This window comes from Pan paniscus, chromosome 19, assembly GCF_029289425.2.
Source record: "Pan paniscus chromosome 19, NHGRI_mPanPan1-v2.0_pri, whole genome shotgun sequence".
Lineage (NCBI taxonomy): Eukaryota > Metazoa > Chordata > Mammalia > Primates > Hominidae > Pan > Pan paniscus.
Genome location: NC_073268.2, coordinates 89,923,473 through 89,942,485, shown reverse-complemented (window position 1 = coordinate 89,942,485; position 19,013 = coordinate 89,923,473). Strand labels below are relative to the sequence as shown.

General features: G+C 49.8%; 1 long non-coding RNA gene across 2 annotated transcripts; it reads right to left on the bottom strand.

The window, feature by feature from the left end:
- Positions 1-243: 243 nt before the first annotated feature.
- LOC134729465 (uncharacterized) lies at positions 244-18,147 on the bottom strand. Of its 2 annotated transcripts, XR_010110584.1 has the most exons (3): positions 16,795-18,147; positions 1,050-8,306; positions 244-1,001 (listed from the first exon to the last, which is right to left on the bottom strand). It is a non-coding gene; the product is annotated as an uncharacterized LOC134729465 (long non-coding RNA). The 2 variants fall into 2 exon arrangements; XR_010110583.1 differs by having other exon boundaries at positions 244-8,306.
- Positions 18,148-19,013: the final 866 nt, after the last annotated feature.

Genomic DNA, 19,013 nt, shown 5'->3' with positions numbered 1-19,013 from the left:
TGATCCTTAATCATTATGCAATGCCCCTCTTTAACTTTGGTCATATTTCCTGATCTGAAGTCTACCTTTACTACTTTTAATGTAGCTACTCTAGTTATTTCAATTAATATTTGCATGGTTTGCATGAGTGTATCCTTTTCCATCATTTTACTTTTAACCAGTTATGTCTTTATTTATATTAAAATTCTGTTTCTTGGATATAGCACATAGTTGAGTCTTGCTTTTTTATGCAGTCTGACAATGTTTGTCTTTTTTTTTTTTTTTTAATGTTAATTAATTTTCTTTCTTTCTTTTTTTTTTTTTTTTTTTTTATTTGTAATACCGAGTATCTTTATTGGGTGTGATTTCTTTTTCTTTTTCTTTTTTTTTTCTTTTTTATTGATCATTCTTGGGTGTTTCTCGCAGAGGGGGATTTGGCAGGGTCACAGGACAATAGTGGAGGGAAGGTCAGCAGATAAACAAGTGAACAAAGTTCTCTGGTTTTCCTAGGCAGAGGACCCTGCGGCCTTCCGCAGTGTTTGTGTCCCTGGGTACTTGAGATTAAGGAGTGGTGATGACTCTTAACGAACATGCTGCCTTCAAGCATCTGTTTAACAAAGCACATCTTGCACCGCCCTTAATCCATTCAACCCTGAGTGGATACAGCACATGTTTCAGAGAGCACAGGGTTGGGGGTAAGGTCACAGATCAACAGGATCCCAAGGCAGAAGAATTTTTCTTAGTACAGAACAAAATGAAAAGTCTCCCATGTCTACCTCTTTCTACACAGACACAGCAACCATCCGATTTCTCAATCTTTTCCCCACCTTTCCCCCCTTTCTATTCCACAAAACCGCCATTGTCTTCATGGCCCGTTCTCAATGAGCTGTTGAGTACACCTCCCAGATGGGGTGGTGGCCGGGCAGAGGAGCTCCTCACTTCCCAGTAGGGGCGGCCGGGCAGAAGCGCCCCTCACCTCCCGGACGGGGCGGCTGGCCGGGCGGGGGGCTGACCCCCCCCACCTCCCTCCCGGACGGGGCGGCTGGCCGGGTGGGGGGCTGACCCCCCACCTCCCTCCCGGACGGGGCGGCTGGCCGGGCAGAGGGGCTCCTCACTTCCCAGTAGGGGCGGCCGGGCAGAGGCGCCCCTCACTTCCCCGACGGGGCGGCTGGCCCGGCGGGGGGCTGACCCCCCCACCTCCCTCCCGGAGGGGGCGGCTGGCCGGGCAGAGGGGCTCCTCACTTCCCGGTAGGGGCAGCCGGGCAGAGGCGCCCCTCACCTCCCGGACAGGGCGTCTGGCCGGGCGGGGGGCCGATCCCCCCACCTCCCTCCCGGACGGGGCGGCTGGCCGGGCGGGGGGCCGACCCCCCCACCTCCCTCCCGGACGGGGCGGCTGGCCGGGCGGGGGGCCGACCCCCCCACCTCCCTCCCGGACGGGGCGGCTGGCCGGGCGGGGGGCCGACCCCCCCACCTCCCTCCCGGACGGGGCGGCTGGCCGGGCGGGGGGCCGACCCCCCCACCTCCCTCCCGGACGGGGCGGCTGGCCGGGCGGGGGGCTGACCCCCCCACCTCCCTCCCGGACGGGGCGGCTGGCCGGGCGGGGGGCTGACCCCCCCACCTCCCTCCCGGATGGGGCGGCTGGCCGGGCAGAGGGGCTCCTCACTTCCCAGAAGGGGCGGCCGGGCAGAGGCGCCCCTCACCTCCCGGATGGGACGGCTGGCCAGGCGGGGGGCTAATCCCCCCACCTCCCTCCCGGACGGGGTGGCTGGCCGGGCCGGGGGCTGACCCCCCCACCTCCCTCCCAGACAGAGCGGCCGGCCGGGCAGAGGGGCTCCTCACTTCCCAGTAGGGGCGGCCGGGCAGAGGCGCCCCCCCCACCTCCTGGACAGGGCGGCTGGCCGGGCAGGGGGCTGATCCCCCCACCTCCCTCCCGGATGGGGCGGCTGGCCAGGCGGGGGGCTGATCCCCCCACCTCCCTCCCGGACGGGGCGGCTGGCCGGGCGGGGGGCTGACCCCCCCACCTCCCTCCCGGATGGGGCGGCTGGCCGGGAGGGGGGCTGACCCCCCCACCTCCCTCCCGGACGGGGTGGCTGGCCGGGCAGAGGGGCTCCTCACTTCCCAGTAGGGGCGGCCGGGCAGAGGCACCCCTCGCCTCCCGGACGGGGCGGCTGGCCAGGCGGGGGGCTGACCCCCCCACCTCCCTCCCGGACGAGGCGGCTGGCCGGGCAGAGGGGCTCCTCACTTCCCGGTAGGGGCGGCCGGGCAGAGGTGCCCCTCACCTCCCGGACGGGGCGGCTGGCCGGGCGGGGGGCTGACCCCCCCACCTCCCTCCCAGACGAGGAGGGAGGACGCTCCTCACTTCTCAGATGGGGTGGCTGCCGGGCGGAGGGGCTCCTCACTTCTCAGACGGGGCGGTTGCCAGGCAGAGGGTCTCCTCACTTCTCAGACAGGGCGGCCGGGCAGAGACACTCCTCACATCCCGGACGGGGCGGCAGGGCAGAGGTGCTCCCCACATCTCAGACGATGGGCGGCCGGGCAGAGACGCTCCTCACTTCCCAGATGTGATGGCGGCCGGGAAGAGGCGCTCCTCACTTCCTAGATGGGATGGCGGCCGGGCAGAGACGCTCCTCACTTTCCAGACTGGGCAGCCAGGCAGAGGGGCTCCTCACATCCCAGACGATGGGCGGTCAGGCGGAGACGCTCCTCACTTCCCAGACGGGGTGGCTGCCAGGCAGAGGCTGCAATCTCGGCACTTAGGGAGGCCAAGGCAGGCGGCTGGGAGGTGGTTGTAGCGAGCCGAGATCACGCCACTGCACTCCAGCCTGGGCGCCATTGAGCACTGAGTTAATGAGACTCCGTCTGCAATCCCGGCACCTCGGGAGGCCGAGGCTGGCGGATCACTCGCGGTTAGGAGCTGGAGACCAGCCCAGCCGACACATCGAAACCCCGTCTCCACCAAAAAAATACGAAAACCAGTCAGGCGTGGCGGCGCACGCCTGCAATCGCAGGCACTCGGCAGGCTGAGGCAGGAGAATCGGGCAGGGAGGTTGCAGTGAGCTGAGATGGCAGCAGTACCGTCCAGCTTCGGCTCGGCATCAGAGGGAGACCGTGGAAAGAGGGGAGAGGGGAGAGGGGAGAGGGGAGAGGGGGGAGGGGGGAGGGGGGAGGGGAGAGGGGAGAGGGGAGAGGGGAGAGGGGAGAGGGAGCTCTATCTACCACACAGTCCTTCTCTCAATGTTTGTCTTTTAATTGGGGCATTTTAATTATTTAAATTTAGTGTTATAACTGATATGGTTTTATTTAATTTTCCTATACTGCTAAATATTTTCTATTTAGTCTCATCTCTTCTTTTTTTTCTATTTTTCTGTCTGATTTGTGACTAATTTTTATGATTCAATTTTATCTCCATTATTGGCTTATTACACTTTTTAAAGAAAAGTCTGAGCCAGGTGTGGTGGCTCATGCCTGTAATCCTAGCGCTTTGGGAGACTGAGGGAGGAGGATCACTTAAAGCTAGGAGCTTAGAGACCAGCCTGTGCAACATACTGAGACCCCATATCTACAAAAAATAAAAATAAATAAAACTATCAGTTGTTGTCCCAGAGTTTTTAACATGTTTAATATATCACAGTCTACCTTCAAATAGGTTTATACTAAGTCACTATATTATATAAGAACTATACTTTATACTTTCAATTTCTTCCGCCTATGCTTGTGCTATCAGATACACATTTTATTTTCCACATTATAAACCCCAAAATATCCCCAAAATATTACTTTTTTTTGCTTAACAAGACAACTATTTTTAGAGTAACTAAAAATGAGAAAATAATATTTCTGTATTTACCTTTATTTTTACCATTTTTGAAGGGTTTTTTTTTTGTATAGTTTCTGTCTGGTATCATATTCTCTGGACTTCAAGAACTTCCTTTAACAGTACAGACCTGTTAGTAATAAATTCTTTTGGCCTTTGTCTGTAAAAGTCTTCAGTTTTTCTTGATTTTTGAAAATCATTTTCACTGGGACTCCAATTATATATATATTAGGCCATTGTGTATGTCTTTAGCTCATATATATTCTAATCCAGTTCTCTCCCCTTTCCTTTTTCTTTTTCAGTTTGTGTAATTTCTATTGACATATTTTGCTGTGTTGGGTGTACTAATGAGCCCATCAAAGGAAATTTTTTTCTCTGATTTTGTCTTTTTTCTTGTTTCTTGTATTCCCAGTTTACTCTTTCTTACAATTTCTTTCTCTTAGCTGAAATTCTACATCCATTCATGCATGCCGCCCACTTTTTCACTAGCTCCTTTAGCACTTTAATCATAATTATTTTAAAGTACCTGTCTGATAGTTCTAACATGTAGATCATATCTGAGTCTTATTTTTTTGGTTGTTTTATCTCTTTTAAATAATTTGCGTTTTCTTGCCCTTTTTTGTATGTCTCATAATTTTTGATTGAATGTCAAACATCACACTAAAACTGGTTAGCAAAAGATAGATCATATTCATGCCTGGAAGCAGGCGTGCTTCTTGTTTCAGGTCATTAGGTGGAAGGGTGAGTCATGCTAGCTACAGGTTGAGCTGGATTTGGATTTTGCTGTTGCTATGGTTACCATCATTGGACCGCAGCCTTCCAGGTTTTCTATCAGTGTGCTGCTGTTGCCTATATTTAGGGTCAATGCTGGCGTGCTGGAGGGTTTTCACAGTGTGAGTGGTCCACCCTCAACTCACCCAGTCTTTCAATGCCTGTGTCACAAAGTAGATCTCTCTCCATGCTTTGTCCTTCCCCAGCAGTAGACTGCTGTTTCTGGGTACTCCCTCATAGGCTTGTGGAGGGGGCAGGAAGGTTCTCTGTTGCCTTGTCCAGCTTTAGTCTCAGGGAGGCTCTGTGTACCTGAGCTTTGGGGGTAAAGCCTTTTCAGCACTGTTGCCCCATGTGGTCTCTTCCTTCAGTAGTCAAACTGCTTTGGTGGGTCTTAGACAGGCGTTTCCTGCTCTTCCTCCAGTGGTAAGAGACATCTACTTAATATCAACATGGGCCCTTGAGCCCAAGACAGTTACCCGCTCATCACCCAGCATTGGAGTTTTTGTTACATCTTTTCATTAACCTCGTTGTGTCTTTGCCTTGGTGCAAGAGGCTTTGCTCTCCCTCTTCAAGTGATTTATGGCTTTTGCTTTGTAGGAAAGAAGGGTCTGGACAGGGTGTTGCACCTGCTATCTCCACCCCTATAGCCACTGATCACTAACTTTGTGCCCAGTGGGCAAAAGGGTTTGCACTTCCTCCTCTAGTGGTTTAAGGGTTTTGCTTCATATGAGAGGAAGATCTAGGGAAATGGCAGAGTTTTCTCTCTCCTTCACGGTGGCAGCTGATCACCTTCTGCTGGTCTGCGCTGCAAATGGTGGCTCTCTCAGGTGTCCTGCCAGCCCAAATCTTTCTCAGAGCACCCGTCAGAGGCTCGTGGGAAATATCCTGTGAGTAAACAGGAATTCCTGTTTTAGCAGATGCTTGCATCTATTTCAGACTGATACACTAGTGCACACGGGGCCTTCAGCGGTTCTTTAAAATTGTAGCTGACTCTCCTTGCCACTTAGGCTGTAGAACCTCCTCCTCCCTTGCTCTGCCACGAGGGAGGTAGGTCATTCATGCATCTCTTCTCTCCTTGGAGGGCCTTGCTCCTTTGTGGATTCCAGGCTACTTAGTTACCTTGTGACCTCATCTCTCTGATGGGTCCAGGAAGAGTTGGTATTCTGTAATTTATCCAGCTTTTTCTTGATAGGAGGAGAGCAACTTTTTTTTTTTTTTGGCAACTTTCTACAAACTAAGAAGAAGTAGAAAGTAGAAGTGCCAAACATTTTTTCAAGGCACCAATCCTCCCATCCAGGAATAGCATCAGATACCACCAGAGCTTCCTGGATATAAAAATGTGTGTCTTACAAAAATATTTTGAAAGTTCTCAGCTATTATCTTTTTGAATACTATCTTTTTCTCATTTTCTTGTATCATCTCCTTCTGGAATTTTGATTAAACATATGCTAGACCTTCTCATTCTCTTTTTCCTTTTTTTAAATTCTGTCTTCCTGGAGTCCTAACAGGATAATTTCTGGGGACCTTTGAATTTGGGCCACCATATTTCTTAGAATTTTGTAAGTATTCTGTAAGTCATGTGGAAGCAGAGTTTCCCAGAGGGGATTTGCATTGGTTTCTGCCATGGTCTACCAAACTAGGACAACTTGTTTAATTTCCCCCTTGAGGTTTTTTGGACTACAGGTAGCTAAAATGATGACCATAGACCCTTGTGAAGATTGGCTCATGATTACAAAGTCTCAAGTAAGTTTGTTTTCCTCCCTCCCCAAATGCCAAGGTTGAACAAGTCAAGCAAGTTTCCCCTTCACCTTTTTCTATGTGGCAGGTGTATTGCATGCTCATCCTTACCTGATGAATACTCTCTGTGGTCCCAGATTGATGTGCACTTCTATTAGATTGAGGATATTTCTCTTGTTGCCCAGTTTTAGACAACCATCAAAACAGAAGTCTGAGGCCAGGACAGTGGCCACGTCTGTAATCCTAGCACTTTGAGAGGCTGAGGAGGGTGGATTGCTTGAGCCCAGGAGTTCATGACCAGCCTGGGCAACACAGTGAAACCCATCTCTACAAAAAAATACAAAATTAGCCAGGCATGGTGGTGTGTACCTGTAATCCTAGCACTTTGGGAGGCCAAGATGGGTGGATTGCTTGAGCCCAGGAGTTCAAGATCAGCCAGGAAAACATAGCAAAACCCTATCTCTACAAAAAACAGAAAAATTAGCTGAGCATAGTGGCACGCAGTCAGCTTCTGTCCCAGCTACTTAGGAGACTGAGGTGGGAGGATCACTTGAGCCTGGGAGGTGGAGGTTGCAATGAGCCAAAATCACACCACTGAACGCCAGCCTGGGCAATAGAGTGAGACTCTGAAGACAGGAAGGAAGGAAGGAAGGGGAAGGGAGGAAGGAAGGAAGGGAGAAAGGGAGGAAGGAAGGAAGGAAGGGAGGGAGGAAGGAAAGAAAGAAAGAAAGAAGGAAAGGAAAGGAGAAGAGAAGAGAAAGAGAAAGAAAGAGAAGGAAGGAATGAAAGAGGGAAGGGAGGAAAGAAAGAGAAAGAAAAGTGAAAGAAAAAGAGAAAGGAAAGAAAGAAAAGGAAAGGAAGGAAGGAGAGAGGAAGGAAGGGAGGAAGGAAAGAGGGAGGAAGGGAGAAGGAAAGAGGGAGGGAGGGAAGAAAGGGAGAGACGGAGGGAGAGAGGAATTGAAGCCAAGTTCTCCAAGTTTCAGTAGAAATTCTCAGGGTAAAAGTTGGCTTTGCTACTTTCTGTTCCACTTTGGGGGCTCTGTGGAGCCCTTCCTCATGTGCCACACGGGCATATCCAAAGTGGTATTTTAAAAAATTTCCCCCAATAATTTTAGTTGTTTCAAAAGGAATGTCAAAATATCTAACTCACCATACTGCTGGAATGGAAGCCTATGCGTTAGTATTTCCCGGTGTGTGGCGTGACGTGTTGGCGACACACATTAGTCATCTCCCTCATCCCAGTCCTGAGCAAAGGAGCATAGTCGCAGAGGAGCAGCTTGATGGGAGGGGTCCACTCTCATCTGTTATGTAAGAGGTGGGGGGGGTGGGGCAGGATTGTTTATGGGATGAGGGTGTTTCAATCATCAACATTTAATGTTTGCGTATTACATGTGACTTTTGATGTGGCACGGAGGAAGGTGGCATGTGTCAGGGGCTATTGAAGACATCTAGAGTGAATGATGACAAGCACAGGACCCAGCACAGAATAACCATTGATTTATTGAGCATCTACTATGCATCAGATATTCTTCTGGCTCCTGAGGATATACTGGGGTTCTGAGACAAACAAGATCCACAGTTGGGGCTAATGGGAGCTTCCACGTCTGTGGCACATGAATTAGGCAATCCGTTTTGTGAGTATAGTAAGATTGATTCTGTGTTTAATGCTTGCTGCACTCTCCTATGAGGACTATGCCCTTCCAAGCTTGTCTGATAGCTGGAGATACTGAATCCTGGTGGAGATAAGCACACTACCTAGGACTACACAATAATTGCAGAGTGCAGATACCCCAGATGAGTCTTTTCAGTATCAGAAGGTGGGGCACACCCTGGGATGAGGAGTGGGGAGAAATCCAAGTAATTTTCTCTGACAAATAGCATGTCACTGGCCTGGACCATTTTCTCCTGGGCTGGATGGACTTGCTGCCAGGCATCTTAAAGGTGCTGTTTAGCCTTTGACAGTCTGGTGATGCCAACATCAGTGAGTAACGACGGTGCAGAAATCCTAAAACAAAACAGCCACTTTGTTTAGTTGAAGAGGTTTGAATATAGTAACAAATCCTGATTGTTTGCCAAGTTTTTTTTTTCACAGATGTTTCATTTTAGAACAGTTTTAGGTTTACAGAATTATCCCAAGGATCGTACAGAGAGTTCCTTTTTCCTCACTCTGCTTCCTCTATTATTTCCCTATTATTAACACCTTAAATGAGTACGGTACATTTGTCACAAATAATGAACCAATATTAATACATTATTATTAACCAAAGTCTATACTTTATTCTGATTTCTGTAGTTTTTTTTTTTTTTTTTCTGTTCCAGGATCCCATCCAGGAAACCACATTGCACTTGGTAGTCACGTCTCCCTGGCCTCCTCCTGCCTATGAGTCAGGCTTTTTTGAGGGGATTTGATGACCTTGACAGTTTTGGGGCATGCTGGTCAGTTATTTTGTAGAACGTTCCTCAGTTGGGGTTTGTCTGATGTTTTTCCTATAATCAGATTGGGTATGTTTTGGAGGGGAAGACCACAGAGGTAAAGTGATCTTCCCCTCCAAAACATATCACCCAAGTTAATCACAGGATCATAATCTTCTTATCACATCCTATCAAGGGTGCATACAGGTAGTCATGCTGGGTTTCTACCCTGGAAAACTTCTCTTTTCTTTCTGCCTTTCCATACTATACTCTTGAAAGAAGATCACTATGCACAGCCCACACTTAAGGAGTGAAGAGCTATTCTCTACTCCATAAGGGTGGAGTAACCAAGTCAATGATTTGAAATTCTTCAGCATGTGAGATTTGTCTCTTGTATCCACTCATTTATACCCTTCAGACAGACCAGTAGCAAAGCTAACTGTCCCCCGTCTCTCTGCCCTCTCCCACCTCCTGGTTACCCTTAGTACCAGTGTTCTTTGTTCTCTGGGGCTGCAGCTGGGCCCAGACAAGCATGGTTGACTCAAGCCCATAGTCACTGTCACTTCTGTGATGACAGCCGTGATATGCCCTCGGATGCTCAGGAAGCCAGATTCTTGTCATCAAATCAGGGGACAACGAACAGATGAGCTAATGAGTTGGGAAACAAGGCAACATTCCACTGCTGAAGTGAAGTGCCCTGGTGTTGAAATAATGGGCAAGTTGAGGTCTGTGGTCCCAACTCCCTTCCCTGGATGGGGCGTCTGATGAACTGGAGGCCCTTTTGTTTGCCCAGCATCCTAATGGGTTGCAAATGTGGGCATAAAAGCTGGAGTGTAGTCAAATTGTTCAACACATAGGAGTTGAGGCAATTGACATTTCCAGAGCAGAGACCACTGGGACAGCTGCTGAGTGGAGAAAGGGGCCTGACACATGGGATTTGGAGAACAGAATGTCCAGTGTGGATGTTTTCGTTCTTGTGTCTTCAAGACAACCCCATTCTCTCCTCTCTAGAGAAGTCCAGACTGATGATTAAAGTTGTCTGGGGAGCAGGAAAGACTCGAAGATGTGCCAGGTTCTGTGTCCAGGTGGAGGTGCGGAGACAGATAGCACATATGAACACTGGCAGCAGAGAATGCACCAATGGCTGCTATTTGGGCTGTGGGAATGATAATCACCCCTATAGCTGTAGAGTCTTCCACTTTTCTACCCACTGTGACAATGATCTTCCCAGGATTCTAAGTCAACCCGGTGAGGTAAGCAGGGGAGACAGTCCAGATGAGGAGATTGGGGCACAGAGAAGCTACTGCCTGCCCAGAGTCACTGGTCACTGTTGTCTGGACACCCCATTCACTGCCCCTTTCCTTCTTCTACACCACAACCATCTATCCCCCTTTTGTTGGCCCCTGAGAAAGAGCCCAATTGCTTATTGCGCAGGGAACAGCAACTTTCAAGTTGGAAAATTCTGCTCAAGTCCAGGGCTCTAAAGAACATGCCCAACAAGGCAATCCACTTAAAATGCAAATTCCACTGACACTAATAAGCAATATATATACACATGCATTTACACATGCAAATGAGCAGCACGGAGCACAGGACTTCCCTCCATTACACTCTGCACGGGATAACTACGTTCAAGACATTTCATCAGAGTGGAGCTGAGAGGCTGTCTCCCACCTCCCCTCCTCAGGCTCGGTCCTTCTGAGGTACACCTGGCTCTGCAGAAGCCAGAGCACCGCCCAAGTTCAAGGCTCCCTCTTAAGCTGGCTGGTGTGGCATAAGTCAGGCCACCTCTCTAAGCCTCAGGTGCTTGTCTTGCTGATCTTTCCCTACCTGCCTGCTGAAACCTCTCTCAACCTTCAAGGTCCAGACGGATCTTCCAGAAACTCCTTAGTCATCATTGCAGCCCACACCTGAAGTCAGAACACCTGCTCTCATTCAGCCATCTTGGACTCATTGTTTAGCACTGACCCCATCATTGCCAAAACAGACCCTTCTCTGGAAAACCTCTACGTTCCTAACACCATCATGCTTTCCCTTCAAAGGGTTTGAGATTCCTGGCAGGCAGAAAATATTTGGGGATTTTGCCTTTGGTATCCGCAGCCTAGGGACAGGGGTGAACAAAATCGATTCTCATAGGAAGGTGAGAGATGCTGATTATACTCAGGTGCACAGATATTCATCTGGAACATCAGGACATGCCCTTGTTTGTCCAACCATTTAAAGTTTCAGTAACACCTATCTCCATTCTCTTACTGTCACGACTTTTGTGGGGTCCTTTTGAATGGAAATCTTTCTAAATTACTCACACATTCGGCTGCCTTCCTAAGAGATGTTTAGCTCCAAGGTGCTTGTGATAAACATCGTTTGTTAGAGGTCTGTGTGACAACGTGGATGCTCTTGGGACCAGCAGGGTTCACAGCTCTCTCAGCCCCTACTCTCAATGATCCCATTTAGTTTTTTAATAAACTTCCCTAGACCTTTTAGGAAGAGGGGATGAGGAAGGCAATAGAATAATTACTACTATCTCATTTGTGAATAAATAAGTGTATGTATAAAAATGGCCAGAATTATACACACCAATATTATAGAAGTTATCTCTTGATGATGGTTCACAAGCTTTTTCTGTATACCAATAATTATTTTTCTTAAGTGGGAGGATCACCTGAGCCCAGGGAGGCTGAGGCTGCAGTGAGCTATGATCACACCACCGCACTTCAACCTTGGTGACAGAGCGAGACCTTGTCTTGAAGATAAATATTTTTCTACCACATGCATTTGAATGTTGGCATGGCATTTCATTATATGGAGGTACCGTAAGTTGCAGAACTTGTTTCTCAGTTGCTTTCTCTGCTATAAATAATGCTCTGATAAACCTTGTACACACGTCTCTGTACACATTTAGAATAATTTCTAGATGTGGAACTGCTGGATCAAAGGGCATGCATATGGAAAGCTTTTTATACCTGATTTCAAATCACCCTCTAGCACTCTTGTACTGTTACTTCCACAGGGGAGTTTGCGGTTTCAGCTTCTAACAGCTAATGTCCCACCTCTCTTGCCCCATTGTGAGTCTGGTAGGAGGGTGTGTCCCCTGGCCCTGTGGCACCGTTTTTCTCTCTCCTTTCAGTACCTGCACTTCTATGTGCACAGCCGACTCCCAATAAATATTTGTGGCTTATTGAATGAGAGCTCCATCTCCCCAGCCCCAGCCCACCTCCTGGCACTCCCGGTGCAAGCCTGTCCTCCTCCTCCAACAGAGGCAGATAACAGATGACTATGAGCCCGCCTCAGCCTCGGCCTCCATGTGGTGATGAGGGGCAGGATAAATGCGAAGCGAATGGCAGTATTTCCTGAAAGCAGGAAAAGGCAGAATCTATCACTCCACACCAGAGTCCCTGTAGCCTGCGAAGGCGCTGTCAGTGACAGAGTGCTGAGAAGGAGCATGGGGTCCAGGCTGGGGGCTGGGGCTGGGGCCAGGGAGGGGGCAGGCAGCAGGACCAGGATGCCAAGGGGCAGGCTCAGTCCCCATCTCTGAGCAGGAAGGAGATTTGCAACCACCTGAGGTAAAACTAAAAATGAGAAGTTTCTGTGCAATCAGTTCCTGGCTCACCACCTTCAGAGGCAGGTGTGGGTGGGGGACATGGGAGACAAAAGGAGGGAGGCAGACAGCCCTGTTAGATGAAGACCAAGGGCAAATTCACACTCACCTCTGGGGCTTGCTCTGGTGTTTTATTTAACTCCTCCCTCCTCCCTTGCCCACTACCCACCATCCTTTCATCCTCAGGCCCCCCATCACCGGGACCCTAGGTGAGATTGGGAGGCTGACTGGATACTGCTGATCTCCAACTAATCACAGCTGGAGATGGCTTGCCTTCCAGTGGGGGCCATTCCTGCAGCGGAAAGACTGGGCTTCTTTATCCCCAGGCTGCAGTGACCAGCACCAACTCAGAACTTGGACTCTGGCAGCAAGGCTTCCAAAGCTTTGGGGAGGGGACACCTCCAATCCCTTCTGACTGCTGCAGGTCCTGAGCTGGTCTTTGTAGGAGACTGATTGCGTTTGTGGCCTTGCGAATGGCTTCCCTCTATCCAGGCCCTGAAGTCATGACCTCCCACACTCCCCAAGAGGTTGCTTTGGTCCATGGTCGTAACTTTGACTCAAGCACAACTTGAAAAAGTGCTTGTGCATTTCCACCACACACCTATGCTCCCACTATGAGAACATGCCTAGGCGAGCCTGCTAGAGTGATGCGAGAGGCACCTGAAGGGGAGCCAAGGTGTCAAAGCCCAGATCCTGGGCCAGCCCACCATGGGCCAACTCACAAGCTGATCACAAACGCCTTAGTAATTCCAGATGAGATCAGTCGAACCCAGTCCAGTTGTCCTGTAGACGCATGATAAATAATAAATGCTTGTTGTTTTAAGCCACTGAGACTTGGGATGTTTGGCATATAGCAATAGCTAACTGATACATCTCCCTTACTTATACATTAAAAGCCATTCCAGAGATCAGCCTGAAAGCAGCCAGCCTGGGCCCTAGAATCTGTGTAACTAGAGGGGGGCAGGGGTTCACACTATGTCTCTGATGCCCAACTTTCCATTTATGAAATGAGCCTGGAGTTGTCCTATGAAGACCCAGGAAAGTAAAGCAGGAACTGAGAGCTGCTAAAATCCTTTTCAATTCTACCTATTCCCCGTGTTTCAGATTTGATTGGTTTTCATTAAATTGCTCATCATAAAGATAACAAACCAAGTAAGAGTATAGAAAAACATTCCACTTCACTGCACCACTGCCTCCTACCACCTCCCCTGCTTGTCCCCACTCTGATCTCATTCCCTAGAGGTCACCATCAGTAACAATTTGCTGTGGAACCTGCCAGATCATTTTCAATGCACACACATACAAATTGTAGATATAGTTATTTATTTTACAAAAATAGAATAATAAAATAGTGTTCGGAGACCTTCCTCTATTACTTAAAGGACCTCTGACAAGTCTCTCTCATTCTTTTTAATAGCTGTATAGTATTCCAGGGTATGTACATGCTATTTATTTATTTATTTTTGAGATAGGGTCTTACTCTGTCATCCAGGCTGGTGTGCAGTAGCATGATCACAGTTCACTGCAGCCTCAACCTCCTGGGTTCAAGCAATCCTCCCACCTCAGCCTTCCAAGTAGCTGAGCCTACAAGTGTGCACCACCACACCTGGCTGATTTTTTTTTTTTTTTTTTGATAGAGAAGGTCTCACTACATTGTCCAGGCTGATCTCAAACTCCTGGGCTTAAAGTGATCCTCTTGCCTTGGCTTCTCAAAGTGCTGGGATTACAGGTGTGAGCCACCATGCCTGGCCTGGATGTGCTGTACTTTAACTACATCCCTCATAGACATTTAGACTGGCTCGAATTTTGTTAGTATAACTGAAAGGAACTTCTTTGTATATAACATCTTTGTGCATATATGGTGATACTGATATTTCTGTGGGGTACATGCCTAGCAGTGGAACTGGTCAAGGTTCATGCCCACCCTTCATGTCTAATGCATATTGCCAAACTCGTCTCTGAAAAGAGTGGACAGCCTGAGAATGTCTCTCTCCCCACGCCCTCACCAACCCTGGCTGGTATCAATCTTGTAAACTTTTTGCCAATCTGATGGGGAAAGAATAATACCTTGTCTGAAATTATGTTTTATTACAAATGAGAAATAATTTTAGTTATTTATTGGCAATATGCATGTATTTTTTGGTGAACTGCCTGTTGGTATAATTTGACTGTTTTCTCTGTCAGCTTGTGATTGTTTTCTTATTGAATATGGCAGGGCTTTATATATTATGGCTATAAACTCTTTTGTCATATCTATCCCAAATTTTCCTAAATTCATCATGGGTCTAGCTCTTTGACAATCCCATTAAAAACCCAGAACTATGGGTCTTAATTCATTCTCCAGGCATTTACTGTCTCTTTGTTTATTTACTTTATTTTTATTTGTTTATTTATTTTGAGATGGGGTCTTGCTATGTTGCCCAGGCTGGAGCGCAATGGTGCGATCTTGGCTCACTGCAACCTCCACCTCCCGGGTTCCAGCGATTCACCCACTCCAGCCTCCCGAGTAACTGGGATTACAAGAGCCCACCACCACGCCTGGCTAATTTTTGTATTTTTAGTAGGGACGGGGTTATGCCATGTTGGCCAGGCTGGTCTTGAACTCCTGACCTCAGGTGATCTGCCCGCCTCAGCCTCGCAAAGTGCTGGAATTGCAGGCGTGAGCCACCACACCCAGCATGTCTCTTTGTTGAAACACTGTAGTTGGACGATGGAAACCTTGGAACTATGTGGATAAGGAAGGCATGAGGAACTCACTCTCCCAACTCATTTGCACCCCTACCAGCAGCCCTAGAGGACTTGAATTTCTTTCTGAAATTTGCTTTGGGGCATTTAGGGTTGGGGGTTATAGCAAACACTTTTCATAACCTCTCTGTCCACCTGTACCTGTAGCCTCAACCTCCTGGGTTCAAGCAATCTTCCCACCTGTACCTGTCTGTGCTGGCAGCCTTCTACCTCAAGCACCTGGGGTTCTCTGATGTTTTGCTTCTGATCATTCCCCAGTGCCTTAAGAGCTTGCACAGCCTGTGCAACCTATGCACTGAGCACCCTAAAGTGCTGGGAATTCAATACTGTGAATTTAATAACCCTCCGCCAAGGCAGGGCAAGTCTGAGGATAAAGGCTTCAGCTCCCCCATCCTTTGGAGGGGGACAGTCTCAAAGCATGTTCTCCATGATTCCTGAGTGGGTCCCCAGCTTCTTGGTATCCCTCTCCAAATAAGCTACCTGCAACCAAGTCCTTGTCCCAGGGTCTCCTTTGGAGAGAACAACACTAAGACAGGAGAGCAAAGCCATCTGTGAATTTCATAGTGCCTTGGTATAAACTCTGATAAAATGGTGATTTTGCTCAAGTCCCAGAGTTGGCACTGGGGTAGGCTTTACTCCTCTACATGAACGAGTCTTCCCCTGCAGACACAAGCAAGCACGCTTTGACCTCCCTTTCTGTTCTCCTGCAACCCACTGAGAAAAAGAGAAGGTTCCTGGGTAAACAGCCAAGGCTACGATTTCCCAAACTCCCAACAGGTCTCAGCACCAGGGAAGAGGGTGTGGCAGTGGGGATGAAGAGCCAGGCCTTGTGCTGACAGAGAGACCCCCAGAAAGCTGGGTCTTTTCTCAGCCAGCCATAGGAGGGACAGCACTTAGGTCAACAGGTGTCCCAGAGACACACAGCCCCCTCCTGTGAAGGCCTAACGTTAACTGGATAGCCAGAAGAGTAGGGGCTGCGGCAGTAGCTACCACATCCCAAGCCTGGGGTCCTCCAAGCAAAATTCATTCACCAGTCCTTCCTAAACAAGATTACTGGGAACCTTTCGCATGAGACAATGCAGAGGACATTCATCCATGAATTCAAACTACTGCATTATAATCAAACAGCAGCACCAGCAGGATCTCCAAGAACCACAGGCCGGAACCACTTCACCGGGAGGTCTGGAGAACAAAGACAGAGTGAAGAGTTACCAAGTGGCACTGGTTTAGGATTCCAAGTCCCGGAAAGGGGCTGCTCCTTGCACGAACTTTATTCCAAGACAAGAAACTTGGGTTACAATGATGTAGGATATCCAGCTTTGGCCAGCATCTCCCCTGATTCCGTAGGGGTGGTGGCAGTTTCAGGGTCTAAGGTGTTTTTTCCAGGCTGTGTTTGACCGCAGCATCCAGGCTCCCTAAGCTGTAACCAGCCTGTTTTCTTTCCTCTTTATCCTCCTGGCAAGGTTCCTTTCCCTGTCCCCGCCCCCTTCCACTCCTCCCTAGCTTAGGGAACCTAAACTTCCCTTTACTTTATGATGCAGAACAGGCCAATGTTTCTTTGTCTCAATCTTCTCCCATCTAGACGGTACCCAGAGGCCAACAGGCCCATTAAGGTGTTTTCTTAAACAAAAGAACGAGTAAATCTTCCATTGCCTGCGAGTAAAAGGCTCAGAATATGGCCAGCTTTTAAAATAACGGTTTCTGGTTTTCTCCGCAACAACACCTGTAAAGCACTTACCAGCTGCCTGGCACTGAGCCAGCCCTCGACGCGGGAAGCTCTCGCTAAGAGAAGCAGGTGGGAACTCCGAGGGGAGAGGCCGGCCGGCCGGCCCGGGGTGGTGGCGCCCTGGGGTACTGGCCAGACAGGAGGCCTCTGGCGCAGCCCCGGAAGACCCAGTGGGGGCACACGGGGAATCAGAGGCCCTGGTCCGGTGACAGACACAGAGCCGGGAGGTGGAAAGGAGGCGCCGGATGGATCCTTGGAGTCCAACCCCTCTTTCCTTTTTCTCGGGGGACTCCAGTTGGCTTGTGGGAATCTCCTGGAAGCCTTGCCAGGAAGCCAACTTCTCTGAAGCCAAAGGAAGATCTTAGGAATCACCAGCTCCCCTGCCCAGGCCAAAGCCAGCGGTCTCCGTTGGAACTCGGGTAGGAGGAGGCTCGGGTGACCTTGAGCAGCCACCTCCCTTCTCCTGATCTCCAGCTGGCCTGGAGCTCCCTGGCTGAGAAACTGACGGTCTGAGAAGGAAGGAAAAGGAAGCAGAGCTGGGATCCACCCTGGAGAGAAGCCGACGAGCCCCCTCAGTCCCTGCAGAACCCAGGCCACCACCGGGCGGCAAGCATCTGCCGCCTAATTGCGGACGGCGGGCGGGACCAGCAGGGCGGAGCGGGGCGGGGAGGGAGGCAGCGAGGGTGGCTGCACGCGGGGCCCAAGAATCTGCCCTCCTCTTTAATGAGGAAGTAATTCAGTTAGCTCGGATTTCCCGGTCAGCAGCTTTTATTAAATGCTGGCGCAGCCACGCTATTAGGGACATGAAGAAGCTCGGGAACCAGTGGAGATGGGGGGCGGGGGGAGAGCAAGCGGGAGAGCGAGGCAAGTTGTTAAGCAGGTTTGGAGGGGGGAGAACCAGCGAAATAAAAGAGAAAGCGCGCCATGGGGCGGCGAGAAGGAAACGAAGCACAAACAGCCCAGCAAAGGCGGCGAAGGCAGGGCTGCGGGTCTGGGCGCCTCTGTTGTGGCCGCGCAGCGTAATCAGGTGCGAATGCAATCCCGCCTCCCTTGAAAGGTCCTCCTCATTCCCTCCACTCGCTGCAGAACCAAGATGTATAATAGTCACGCTGAAATAAATCATAACGCAGGCAGTCTGAGGTTCGCAGGCTCCCAGCCACGAAGTCAAAGTGATGTGCTTGGCCACAGCACTCAGCGAGGCACTGCTGGGACCTGCCCCGCTCCTCTGGGCAAGGATGCAAGGTGAGGGGTTGCTGTAAAACAAAAAAACCCAACATGCTTGTGCAGTTGTAAGTACTTTTGTTTGTATCAACTCGCAGTGGTCATGTTAAGGCATTATTGTCCCTATATTATAGGTGAGGAAACTGGGTCAGAAGGGTAAATCAGGGTCAGCAACCTATGGTCCATGGGCTAAATGTGGCCCACCTCCTGTTCGTGTCAATAAAGTTTTATTGGCATACAGCAACACCCACTCCTTTATAGATAGTCCATGGCTGTGTTTGAGCTACAAGGGCAGAGTTGAGTAGCTATGACTGAGACTATGTGGTCCATAAAGCCTAAAGTACTTACTATCCAGCTCTTGGCAGAGTATGTTTGCCGATCCCTGGATTAAACAGCCTGTTCAATTACAGAACCAGAAAGAGACAGACCGGGTGCCCAATCCAGCTTTATTCCTGAAGTTCTGCAACAATGGGGGGCCTTAAAAGGCCCCAAACGGGTCAGGACAAGGAGCACAGTGTACTAGGGAGAGAGAAGAGGTCAACCAGCTGGCCTGGTGCACCTCAATGCTGGATGGTGAGGGGGAAGGTGCGGAGGACCCAGGCCATGCAGGGTGGTGTACAGGAAGCATAGTTATCTTAACTGTTCAGCAGCAGCCTTACCTGCCAGGACTCAGCCTTTTTTGGCCGGAGAGTGATGGACTAAGATCTCAGCTCTTGCAGCACCCATTCCTGGAGACTGGAGAGGGGCTCCATGAACCTGGAGCCAGCTAGACCAGGCCTGTGGGTGGAGGCTGGCAGGTTTCCCTGTATTCTCGTCCATTCCTCTTTCAGGCCAGCGGGCCTCCTCTGTACTGGACTTTGCTTCAGGCATTCCTTCAGGCTGTGTGATTAATGCTCAGTGGAAGCCTGAGAGGGCAGAGGGTGAGAGCAAGGACAACAGGGACTGCCTGCCTCCCATCCCTGATGGACGGGCAGGGCTCGCGGGCTGTGTTGGCGCTCCTGCTGGTGGTA